General features: G+C 35.5%; 1 pseudogene across 1 annotated transcript; it reads left to right on the plus strand.

Moving 5' to 3' along the window:
* The first annotated feature begins 5,866 nt into the window (after positions 1–5,866).
* Positions 5,867–8,353, plus strand: LOC143559649 (cytochrome P450 CYP94D108-like; annotated as a pseudogene). The gene is made up of 2 exons (XR_013139977.1): positions 5,867–6,595; positions 7,359–8,353. The product of XR_013139977.1 is annotated as a cytochrome P450 CYP94D108-like (transcript).
* Positions 8,354–14,273: the final 5,920 nt, after the last annotated feature.

Genomic DNA, 14,273 nt, shown 5'->3' on the forward strand with positions numbered 1-14,273 from the left:
TGCTTCTTCCACTGCTGATGATCTAGTTTCATCCACTATCGCTACCTTCATTGCTACTGAGTCCGCTCCACAAACTGCTGAAACTGCCCAAAGTCAGAAGCCTATGAAGAGAAAGTGATATTGCATTGAAAAGTACCACAACATGCAATGTCGAAATCTCGCTTATCATGATGACTCTCTCATCATGTGCTGCAAGTGTCACGCCAAAAGCGAGACTTGGGCACTTCGACGCCACAATGGAGATCTCACTTATATGCACAACACTAAAATGCATACACTGCCTCATCTGGATATGAACTTCTTTGTAAAAGCAGCTAGTGATGGTATTGGTGAGAAAGGATTTCAAGATTGGTTCAAGAGGCATGTCCACAAGCAAGCAAAAGATGATGTCCCCAACTTCAAGCTAAATATGGGAAAGAAATACAAGCATTCAACCGAGCTCGATGCGGCAACGGGAAAGCGTAGAAAGATCTGGAAATACAAGATGCCTAAAGACGGGCCCACTATTTATCATGGAGAACCTTTCGAGCCCGATATTCTTTCGGACTTTGTGTCGTGGCATTTTTTCGGGAAAACTGGTGAAGCAGTAATCTACTGCAAACAAATGCGATCTTTGAGTTTCTTTGGCAGGCACGAACTGATGCGGTTCAGCGAAGCAGACATCATAAAGCTGTACAAGTCTCCTCTGCACACTCTTGAAGACCTAGCTCGGTGTAAGAATAATCAAACAGTTGAGCGATTCAACAAGTTTGTTCGCTATCTTGTTGAAAATCAACTAATCGAACATCCCTATACTTTCGAGTATGAGACTAACTAGAAGCGGAGCATCTACAAATACTAAAGACTAGAGAGAGATTGTAGAGCTCATGTTATATGTATAAGTCTTTTTGTATTTGTTAGCTTGATTATCTTTTATATTTTATATGCTTTCGTTTTAGTCTATGTATGTTTGTGCCCGATACATTATGTAAACAAGCCCACTGGGCATTTGATGAATAGAAAGTATGACCATACTAGTACTAACAAACACTACAAGATCTAGTATCCTTGTTTGTTGTAGGTAATTTTCGCTAGCCAATAACAAGGATTGATCCAAGAACTAGTTGTGAGATCCATTGTAAGGACCTATACTATTAAGTGAAACAAAATGTTGAATGACTAATATGTATGTAATAATATTAAAGGAAAATGGTAATTGATTTGATAAGTTATAGGGGATGTATATTTAGTAAAAATCGTATGGAAGAGGGTACGTTTAGTAATACACATCTATACCTAGTTTTTTCTACTAGATTTTTTTTTTTTTGGATTTTTTTGTTGAAAGTTTGAGTTTTAGAATTTAAATGCCCTATAATCATATTTATAAGCAGCGCTACATGTTATCTCGATAATCTTTTTATGCCAATTTAACAAAACACCATTTTTTAAGGAATCCACCCTAATTAGTTAATTACCGGCTAATAGTTAGAACCAAAATTGTAGTTAAAATCTGTTGAAGTGAACTGAATAGATTGTGCACTAGCTACAAAAACGTGAAACGGTTGTCTCTCATATCATCAATCTAATTCTGATTTCTTATCTTTATCACGAACCATTTCGGTACGACATGAAAGTTGCACCTAATTATTGGCAAAATGGTGGGCACCCCTCTCTATCAATTGTCACTTGCGTGCATAGTAATTTCTCGTACATAATTTTATATCATATTTTCGAATAAAATATACATTATTTTAGAGACGAGCGTGGGACAATATATGTATCCGTATCCGTACATGTACTCGATTGTACTCGTACCAAAAATCAATAAAAACACGTACCAATACTCGTACCAAATTTTTCGGTATGGTACGGGTACGGGTATTGGTACAAGTATTTCGGTACAGTACCTGTTTTTGTACCACTTTGCTTTTCTATTTCCAAATCTTTGACGATCTTGAAACCGGTACCGGTACGAGTAACAAACATCATGAATTAGTCCGAGTATCGGTACTTTCAAAGGTACGTGACGGGTATCAAATTAGTACAAGTATCAAATTGGTCGTCGATTTAATGATAAGATAGTATTGAAAAACTCTAATTCGGCCACCAACTTTAAGTGATTTGTTTGTTGATTCTAGTCTTGGATGTTATATTATTTAATTTTGAAAAAACGTTTGGTGCTTGTTAAATAATAACATGGTTGGAGAATTTATTTTATATATGAAATATGAAAAATCTCAATTAAACCTTTATATACTCCAAACAGGTATAAAATACAGGGCCGACCCATAGGGGTGGCGGGGTGGTCGACGGCCACGGGCCCGACCCCTGTTAGACCCGAAATTTTTTATTTTTTTTAAATATTTATTTTTATCAAAAATAATATGAATATTTAATGTTTAAACTTAATTACAAGACCACTAGATTGGTCTAGTGGCAAATGGGTATTACTCTCAACAAAAAGGTCATAGGTTTGAGTCTCATTTGAGATACTAATCCTATTTTTATACAAAAAAAAATTTATATAACCCAAATTATAAAACCTATATAAAATTTTAATTGTTTAAACCAACAAAATAATCCATTTTAATTAAGGCCCAAAAAAATTTCGCCTTCGGCCCAAAAAAAATTTCGCCTTTGCCCCAAAACTTTTTTTGCTTTCTCGAAGCCGGGCATGATAAAATACCAAATGTACCCGTAGCTATACCCGACTGTACATGTACCAAAATTCAGCAAAATGAGTATCATTACCCATACTGAATAAGCTCAATCGGTATGGGTACAAGTAGGGGTGTGCAAATCAACCGTCATAACCGTTAACCGAACCATAAACGCCATAACCGAACCGATTTTAACCGATAACCGACATAACCAGCGGGTCGGTTTAATGAATTTTTGAAAACCGTCAAATACGGGTTAGTTTTGATTAAAGATAATTTTAAACCAGACATAACCGACCCGCCTCATTTATAAGATTCTCAACTTTATGAAGTATAATTAGACACACGATTAATAATTTAGAGAAAATTAAAGAAGGTAATAAAATAATATTGCTATGATTTTGTTACTATATGACTTAATGCTATTAAAAAGTTAATCCAATTATTGTTTGTTTGAATATATATTACTAATATAAAAAATTACATGTTTTGTTGAACTATATCATCATTTTTATGTTTTATTATTATTTTATATTGTAATATTAGTGTCAAAGTTTTAGGCTCAATTACATTGTTTTGGTCATGGTTAACCAACCTATAACCGAATAGCTATAACCTTCAAAACCGATTAACCGAAACCGCCATAACGGATAGGTTATGGTTATGGTTATCTATTAACCGACATATTGGTTATGGTTATGGTTATGGGTTTGACATAAAACCGCCCCAAACCGATCCATGCACACCCATAAGTACAAGTACGTGTATGAGTACGGATAGATATTGTTAACTTCACTGCTGTTCATCTCTTTTCTCTTTCTCCTAAATCAATAATTAGTTTTTTTTTTATTAGTATTGGTAAAAGACGATACGATTGATTCAAATAACAACTTCAACGTTTTTGCTCAAAGTATTGAATTGTTGTAAGAATATATTAGTTTACTTTTTAATTGAATTTTAGTTTACTTTTGTGGTAGAAATTCATAAATATGAAAGTGTAACGTGTTTTGAGCAAGTACATATAAACTTATAAAATTAGTTAAATAAAAATAATCCAAATACATATTACTTTGTAACAGAATTTGCGTCAATAGTAGAAATGATATGTAGTAAATTTGAAGTTTTAGAAAGTGGACGGACAACTTTGCATTTATAAATCGGTCCAAAATTATGCGTAAATACCAATTTAAAGAACCAAGAACATGAGGATATATCTAATATACATTATCATTGCATTCCTAGACCATTCTTCGTAAAGATGCCATTCATACCATACGTGGGGGTGTTATCGCTTCGTTTCGGTTAATAACCAATATCAAACTTGGGCTATAATTTTGCTTAAAAGTACATGGAATAAATGCTTAAACACATGAAATAAATGTATAACTACATCAAATGAATACATAATATATGAAATTGAGATATTAGTACATGAAATGAAGATATGAATATATGTAAATGATATTATTAAACTAATAATACATGAAATAGATGAAAAAAGCTTGAAATTATGAAAAGAAAAATGAAGAGTTCAAGCGGTTCGGTTAATTTTGATTAATTCGGTTTTCGATTATCTCGATTCGGTTTCGGTTAACGATTCGATTATTGTTCACCCCTAACCATACGGGTATAATAACGCCTGTCAGACCACCATGGTAGGGGCGTCATGGTGGCAAGGGTCATCATCCTAATGATTTCTCTTACTCGTCATCTAGAAGTTAATTTGATTAATTAATTGTGTAAACCGATGTTGTAAAAGTAGGTCTACAAGGCCGAGTACTCTCCGAGTACTTGCTACAAGGTATGGTGCCAAGGGGAGTTTCTTTAACTCCGTCTAGTTACTAAATATTGGTCAAAGGTGGTCAACATTTGCCTGAATCACATCTAGTCGGTTAACTTGGGTCTATTTTGACTCAAAAAATATAACATAATTCGTATTTGTGTAATATTAAAGAACGAATATCATTATTTTTAATTAATGATTAACATCTTTTAGAATAATTTAGTGTTAAAAAATGTATTTCTCTTATTATATTGATATTCATTTATTTTGTTATAAATATTAGTAAACTTATGATATTTGAAATATATATATATTACCCAAAAAATTAACTTTCTTTATATTTATCATGTCCGAGTACTCCGAGTACTCCCTCCAAAGGAGTCGACCGTCTAGGGACCGTCTAGTGACTTTTACAACATTGGTGTAAACCAATGAAAAAAAATCAACATCATCCCACTTTACAACAATTTTTGTTAACTATTACATACTTTAATTATTGTTTTAATGAGGTAACGTTAACCTACAACACTTAAAATAACGATATGACTAATTATTGTCTCATTGCTTACATGATACTGACGTGACGTAATAACTAACTCTTGTTAGTTATTTAACAAGATAGTCTTAGAGCATCTCCAATGTGATGTTTAGTTATGACGTGACATTATTCAGAATTTTGAAATAAATAAATGCACATTGTATGTGGTATTTAGTTTAAAGCAAACCCACAAAACTAGATGAAAGTAACCATCATAAATGAGTCCAACGTAATTAATTTGTCATTTAAATATTGAAAACAGTTTCAACCTCTCATTTAATTATCTTTCTTTTTTAACAAAAAAACAATTTCTTTTTGTTTGTTTTACTTTTAACAGTAAAAAATTTTTTATTAATAAACTAATACGGAGTATTATTTATGTAATTTTAAAAAAAATTAATAAATGCTTTTCTTTGTGTTTGGTTGGTTTATTTATTGTTTATGTAATTTTAAATGTTTATCTGTATGACTTTTATTATTTTTATTCTAATCTATTTACTAGAACTTATTTTATTTTTAAATAATATGAAATAAAAAATAAAATATCTATAAAAATATTTTAGTTAATAAAAGTATTTGAGTTTATAGAAATAAAATATAAAAGTAGGTGATTATGTGAAATATATGGATGTAGTATTAGAGGAAAAATGAGAGTTTTTTGTATTTAAAGTGAATGAGTGAAAATCTGATATGCCACCTGATGTACACGTTTAGTTGTTTTTTACCCATCCAGCATTATGATGCTTTTATATTCTTATAATAATATAATAAAAATATCATCTAACTCAGTTATATGAAATCTATTTATAATTACAAAACTTTAATAACACATATAATATAATATAATCATGCATGTTAGTAAAGAGTACGTAAGTGTAAAAAATTCCCATAGTTATTTGTAAGGTACAAAGCAATAGAGTTGTTTGGAGGTTGTTCACCATACTTGATTGTAAACATGGATGCAATCTCTCTACCTCTGATGCTACTCATCCCCATCTTTCTCTTCATCTTGTTCCACTTCAAGCGTCCCAAATACACCACTCCACTCGGCTTCACCACCTACCCATTAGTCGGAACGGTACCGGAGTTTCTCCAAAATCGCCACCGTTTCCTCGACTGGTCAACCGAGGTCCTCATCCGAAGTCCCACCAGCACGTCCATCTTAGACCGTCCGGGAAGAATCAAAGGCTTCATAACCGCAAACCCTGCGAACGTCGAACACATGATCAAAACCAACTTCGACAACTACCCGAAAGGAACCCGCTTCATTTCTGTCCTTGAAGAGTTCCTTGGGCGCGGTATCTTCAACGCAGAAGGCGAGTCATGGCGCGCACAACGTAAAATCGCTAGCTATGAGTTTAACACGCGATCCCTTAGAAATTTTGTGATGGAAACTGCTGCGGTGGAGTTGCATGACCGGTTTGTACCGATTCTTGAAAGGGCTGTGGAGTATAACAGGGTTTTGGATCTTCAAGATGTTCTGGAGAGGTACACTTTTGATAATATATCTAAGGTGGCCTTCAATTTTGACCCTGGTTGTCTCTCTGGCGATGGGACTTCTGGTAGTGAGTTTATGAGTGCTTTTGTAGAAGCAACCACCTTAATTACTCAAGAGATTTCTTTCGCTATACCCAGGTACAACAACGCTACTAGAAAACCTAAACTGATTTTGTCAAAAAATAAATAAATAAAACCTTCGTAGCTATTTTGAATAATCAAATATGATTTTGTCAATTTCGCGACAAAAGACTTTGGTCGGGAGTTTCTACGCATTTGTGACGATTTCTTTGGAGAATAATCAATTAGCTATTTGAATGTAATATAATTAACAAAATAATCTTAAACTTTTGAGAGTTTTTAATCTTGTAAAACGTTAATTTTTAAAATGGCTATTTTAATCATTTTCATTTATTAAATACAGATGATTTTTATCGTGAGAATTTTACAAATAATTATAATAATTATATTAACACTAGATTAATTATTATTACATTATAACTTTGGAACGGTAGTAATTATTATTACAATATATTATTTTTTATAACCTAAATACTCTAATTTAAAACTATAATTACTCTAATTATTTATATCGTTATTATGTTAATATTATTTATATCGGATCGTACCCTTTAGTAATTATTATTACAATATATTATTTAGCCCGACGAGATTATTTTGGATTCCTACGAAAATATATATATTGGTTTCCGGCGAGGTTATATTTTCATTCTGAGGAGATTATGTTAGCTTTTGACAAGCTTATTTCGCACAAGTTGCAAAATTTGGTTACTTAAAAATTAACGAATCAACAGGTTACGTTTTAGAATGGACTTTTTGGCAAGAAATTGGTTGATGTCATTATCCTTTTTTTTCTAAAGATTTATTTGGGTTTTCACAGGTACACACAACATTATGAAACTGTTGAGATGTAGTTCGGAATTAAAGCTGGAGAAGGCCGTGGCCACTGTTCATAAACACGCCGACGATATTATAAAGAAAAGAATGAATGAAAGTGATGGAAGAAATGATGAGGATTTGTTATCTCGGTTCATGGGGAACTCGGAATACTCGCCCGAGTTTCTCCGGGACATTGTCATAAGTTTTATATTGGCCGGTCGTGACACGACTTCGGCCGCTCTCTCATGGTTCTTTTGGCTTTTGTCTTCTCGTCCAGAAGTTGAGCAAAAAATACTCGACGAGCTAAAAACAATACGCACCAACTCGGGCAAAAGCTTTTCAGATTATTATAGTTTCGATGACCTGCGCCACATGCATTACCTGCATGCGGCGCTGTCTGAGAGTTTACGTTTATACCCTCCCGTGCCAATAGACACGAAGATTGTTTGAAAGACGACATCATGCCCGATGGGACGTTTATTGGTAAAGGGTGGTTTGTTACATATAATGCATACGCGATGGCAAGAATAGAGAGTGTATGGGGGAAGGATTGTTGCAAGTTTAGACCCGAGCGGTGGTTGGAGGAAGACAACCAAGGAAATGTGGTGTATAGACCCGAAAACCAATTTAAATTCCCCATTTTTCATGGCGGACCGAGAATTTGTTTAGGCAAAGAGATGGCTTATACGCAAATGAAGCTCGTGGCGGCGACAATTGTTGAGAAGTTTCGAGTGACGGTGGTGGGAGTGGCGGCAGAGAAACAACCGGAGCATGTATTGGCATTAACAATTAGGATGAAAGATGGGTTGAAGGTGAGGATCAAGAAAAGATAAATTAAAGGAAGATTAATGTTTCTTTTCTAATAATATGTTTCTTATATTTGATATTCACACATTATATTAATAGTTTATACGCATATGTTATATAAATAAATGATTGATATGGAGTTAACAATCTCTTAGTGTAAGATTGTTATCGGTAATAAAGTTGAAAGTTGGGATTGGCCACTAGTTTGTTTGTTAGTATGGATTGATATTGGCCTACAGTTAATAGTTTGGATTAATAAAATCCAATTTTCTTTATTGATATTGCCTTTGAATAATTTGGGTTATTGAATCGGTTCCAATCCCATCTTATACCGAGTTTAATAAATCTGTCTAGATACGCATGCTCCTCGAGAAATATATTTTGATGCTTTCACGTGAAATTTTCATTACATTAATGGCACCTTTAGACATGGGATACAACGATTGTGTCATCCATTTTCAATCTCATACCCCATTCTAATGTTGATTGGCGAGGTTGTTCGGATATTCATTGATTCACTTTTGAGTATTATGTATTCGGATACTCGTCAATACATTTTTGGTCTCATACCCTATTAAGATGTTAATTGGGGAGGTTGTTTGGATGTTCGTTGATCCACTTCTGGGTATTATGTGTTCTTGGGGGGATAACATGATATCTTGGTTTTCTAAGTTTCAATTTATTGTCTCTCGCTTATCAGTGTCAATGTTGAATATTACGAAGATGCTAATTGTTGAAATATGTAGGAGCGCAATCACTTGTTGAGCTTTATTGTCGTTTGTTTTGTGCCTCCACTGCCATTGTCTACTAAGACACTGTTGTCTATCTGTCCACTAAACTAGTACAACATCTAAACAACAAACATATTGAGATTAACACTCATTTTATTTGTGAAAATAGTGACGATGGATCATCTTTGCACCCTTCATATTTCATCAACCTCCCGATATATATATCAGTATTGTAGTTTATAAATTTATGCCCTAGTTTGAATTTTCGTCTTCCTCTTGTTCAAACTCCAAGGGTGTAATAAATATTGCATGGAAGTTAGGGTTAAGAGCATTAGGCTGGGGGCTGTTTGTTTACATCTGAATGGAATCATTCAGATGTAAACATCTGATTCATTCAGACTTCAGACTGTTTGGTTCCAAACAGAAAAACATCTGAATGGTTAAAATTATGTCTGAATCATTCAGACTTATTGTTGTTGCTGAATGGGACAGAGGCTCATTCAGCTCTGACTCATTCAGATCTGAATGAACCAAACAGCCCAATGTGTGAAATTGAATTATGTATCCTCAGTACTTATTATTGATTACTAATGATTGTTCTCTTTATGTTATTAATATTAACGCAGGTAAAACGGCTAATGACCGAGTCCAACCTATTATTTCGCCATCAAAGTCATTAAAAAAGACATGGTCAAGCATGTAACGGCTATGTGGAGTAATGGACTTGATTAGGGGCGAGAAAAAATAGGGATTTCAGTTATTAGTTTGTGATATCTAATCTATATAAAGAGGTTATGGCAGTAGAACATAATATATGAAATACACACACACAAACTAAGATTTCTCTCTTGTAATCGTTGACTTAGCACTCGTCTTGTACTACATTACTGTGTTTATTAATAATATTGGTGATAGACGATTGTCATCACCCGTGGTATTTATGTCGGCGATCTCATATTGATCAAGGGCTTTTCCTCGTAACAAAATCATTGGGTTCCTTTCCATTTTTGCTCATATAATCACCATTTTCATTCAAGCACCTTACTTCACAAAACTAATTTGGTTACATTATCCTTAAATCCGATTTTTGACCAAAACAATTTGGCGCCCACCATGGGGAAGTGGTGCTTCAATCCAAAATAAATCTCACCAAATGACCGAGAACTAAATAACTTAACTGAAAACCCTTGACTTTGACCGAGAACGATCAAAAATGGCAGAGAACTCTTGATTTTGGCCGAAAACTCTTGTTAACCGGAGGGGTAATTTTGGTATCTTCACGTTGTGAATCATCCTCTACATCTTTAAGTTGATTCATCAAGCTCGTGTTGTTGATAGTTTGAAGCCTTGCTAACCCATACACCTCGTGTAACATAAACTAAGAAATATCATCCAAATGCTTAAAAAGAGTAAATCGTCATTAGGGATCACCCTAGCTCAGATCTGGATCGAACGGGACGAAAAACGGTGAAAATGGTGGTGAAACAAGCGAGATCTCGCTTTTCCGGCGAGATCTTGTTTTTCATGCGACGGCGGCGCTGGATTCCAACCTTTTCAACCAATACCATAACGAATGGCCTCTCAACAAACCTTTGCTTCAACCACTATGCCATCATCAGTTTCTCTTTCATCCAAAATCTCCTTGTCGATGCCCCCCCCCCCCTGCAGGGTTGCAAAGGATCAACGTTACTGGGAGCAAGACGCTAACTCCAGTCTACCAAGGATCAAAATCTTATGTTACCACTCCTGCGGTAACCACTAACAATGATGTTTTTGATTTATGTTCACAGGTTAAGGCTTAACAAGACTAACCAGATGATCCTGCATGAGATTGAAGACATCAAGAAAGCAAAAAGGCTGGCCAGCGGAGGATCAAACACCTTGGTGCGTAAGATGCTAGATTTCACCACTCCATGATCCATGGCCCAACATGTTCAAGGATCCTCTATCCTTCAACCAGGATCTTTAGGCATCTTTCAAAAAGGATCCTCTATCTTTCCACAACAAGGATCCTCCATTTTTCAATCAGGATTCCTAGGAACGTTTCAGCAAGGACCCTCCGAGTATCAGAAGCAAGGATCCTTTATGCATAGTCAGGGATCCTTTGGAATCCAACGCCAAAGACCGTCGAATATACATGAAGGAGACATCATTCCTATGAAACTATCGCTCCCGGTGGACCAACTGTCGTGGCTGAGACACCTTATCCTGGATATTCTTCTAGGATACCATCCTTTAGTCAACCAAGAGGTAAATATTTTATCCTTAGACACTAACTAGGGCTTTATGCAGAATACAGGACTCAATCAAGCTATGACTAAGGAGCTACAAAAGTTAAAGGATATGATATCTAGTGTTCCAAGAATGGTCAGAACTAGTCCTGAAATTCCATATGGAAGTCACAGGATATCCAGGTTTGCTCCACCCATTTGTAATGCTGAGATACCAAAGCGTTTCCAGACTTCCAACATGAAAGTCTATGATGGCACAACTAACCTGGAACACGTAGCCCAATACAGGGAAAAAATAGAGATTAATCCCATCCTAGATAGACTCAAAGAAGATTGTTTATGCAAGGGTTTTGGATCCACACTAACTGGATATGCTCTTAAATGGATGCTAAGTCATCCTCCCTATTCAATTACTTCATTCTCTCACTTAGTTAATCTTTTTTGTTTTGGTCAAAAATCTAATAAGGATAATGTAACCAAATATGTTATGTGAGGTTTAGTGCTAGATTGATAGTAACTATTATGAAACAAATGAAAGTAAGGACACAATGATTCGTTGCGACGAAAAAACCTTGATCTTGATCAGATCGTTGGCAAAAAACCCCGGGTGATGACAAATCGTCTATCACCACTTTATTAATGTAAAAATCGGGTTACAAGGGTGGAGTTTATGATCAACGAATACAATGAAACTAAGTGTGTGTGTGTACTGTCTACAGAGAGTTCTCAGTGATGCTTTTGAATTTGAGCTAACAAGTGATAAACCTAATTGATCATAACCTCGTTATAAACAAAAAATAACAAGTAACAACTACTCCTACAAATCCGCCACTCTTCCCACTAGCCGTTCCTTCTCCTTTAACCACGTGCGGGAGTCCTCCAGTAGCGTAAAAATAGGATGACCAAGTCGTCCAGTCGTTGTATATATCAAACACAACACCACTCAAATACAATTATTAGTAAACAGATAATACCAATGATCCTTGATCCTTTATAACCTGGAATATATCACAAGGATAATTGATCCATAAGTTATTCAAGGATAGAGGATCCTCAGAATAAATTATATGCCCTAACAATTACCCATAAAATGGCGGGTGTTTATGCAATACAGCTGTCATTTTGAAATTCGAATCCCTGCAAAAGATAGAACGATTAGACGTGTGTCAGCGATAATTATTATCCAAAACCCTGATTATTAACTATAGCCGCCTATATATGTGATCCCTTTAATTCTTTTATAACCACATATCTTGGCAAGCTGTTCAGGTATCCTTCTTCTTCTTCTTCTTCTTCTTCTTCTTCTTCTTGTTTTCATAAAATAATATCAATAATGTCTGTCGCTTCTTCTACTTCTCCCTCCGACCATTCCGATTGTTCCGAGTTACCGGAGATGCAATCACAGAACCTTATCACCAACCCATCCATGGAAATCTGTAAGTTTACAGATCCCAAGATTGATGAAATCCGGCCAATGTTCCCACCGGAAACCGTTTTTCGACCATACGATTCTTTAACCCGATGCGACACCTTTTCAAAGATTTGGGTCTGCTTTCCCGTCTGTCCTTTTCTTATCGGCTACACGTAGCTGTTCCCTTCCTTTACCCAAAGTTTCTTCGACACCACCGGAATGTCTTATATCCAAGTCATGCCCATGATTTCGAGGGTTTTACGTACTATTGAAAGAATCATAGAGGAAGAGAATATCAACTTCGGCATCCAAGAGTTATCACACCTCTATACCCTAACCACCCATGGCTCGAACCGATTCGTGTTGAAGTCTAAACCTCATCAACCTAACCCAATCTCAAAAGTAACCCAAAACGGTTCCCTTTGGAGGAATCAGTTCATCTTTGTGAATCGAAGCTCCATATCTGGTGGGGCCGATTTACCTTTAACATGGGTTAAAAAGGGTAGGATCCTAGATCCTTGAGGGAGAAGCAGTTTAGGGTAACTGATCCTTTTGTTAACTGTTTGTTTCTTGATTTTTGCAGTTGATAACTTTGCTTCCTTGGCTAATCTACTTGGAACAAAAGAAAAGGCAAAAAAGTTTCTTGCCCTGGATCCCGAAGTCCGAACCTTTCAAGCCAAATTTTTTGAGGCTTTTTGTGACATCTCTTCGGATTCCGACATGTCAAGTAAAATTTATATTTTTATTTAAAAAATTAAAATACATAGAAAACTTATCAGTTTACCGGTTTCTGTAGGTGCTCAGAAATCTCACAAATCCGTCAGCAAGTTTTCACTGGAGGACATCAACAGTTTGATCACTCCTCAAACCATCAAGAAAAAAGCTTTAAAAGCATACACCACTTCCGAGCCAAGAACTGCCACTACCAGAGCCAAATCGGCAGCCTCCAAGAGGAAACGATCCACAGAGCCTGAGACTCACTTCGATATGATCATTGTTGTAAGTACCCTTTATCTTAGTATCCCTAATTTGACAATCAAGTATCCTTCCAACTTTTGCACAATTGTCTAGTACAGGCTGTGAATGCTTCCAAAGATCATTATGATAAGATCGTGAGCCAGATGAGTGAGAGCCTTACTGCAATGGGGGGTGCATCTGTGGTGAAAGACAAGACCATAGCCCAGCTCTCCAAAGAGAAAAAATGTTTGGAGGATCTGTTATTGTGACATTCGTCAATTTCGGGTCTCGTTTGTATTCGTTTTTGTATTCGTTTATCATGTAAACCGACCCATTTTGTAAAACAAAGCTTATGATATAATCAAAATGATGTATTTTTTGTTACAATATTGTTTTACACTTGTTGGGTCTTGAAAACATTCTTTTTGGTCCTTAAAACTCCTTAAAATGACTTAAACCAATCTTTGGGGACTATTATTGCCATTTACCAAAAACTTGTTTGACCATTTCAACCATCACATGCATATTTACCCTATTTGTGTTGGTGCATTTTGTGACCGTCGCTATGTAATTCTGATCAGCGGAGACGAAGTGACGAAGCTAGAACAACTTCGCCATAGGCGAAGTTATAACAACTTCTGACATAGGCGGAGTTAGAACAACTTCGCCATAGGCGAAGTTATAACAACTTCACCTACTGGCCCAAGCCCAAGCCCGCGAAGTTGTTTATATATATATATGTGTGTCTTGTTTAGGTTTGAGGATCAAGAAAAGTTAGA

The sequence above is a fragment of the Bidens hawaiensis genome, unplaced genomic scaffold, assembly GCF_021521415.1.
Source record: "Bidens hawaiensis isolate Kalapana, Puna unplaced genomic scaffold, B.hawaiensis_p1.1 tig00019960_1, whole genome shotgun sequence".
Classification (NCBI taxonomy): Eukaryota; Viridiplantae; Streptophyta; class Magnoliopsida; order Asterales; family Asteraceae; genus Bidens; species Bidens hawaiensis.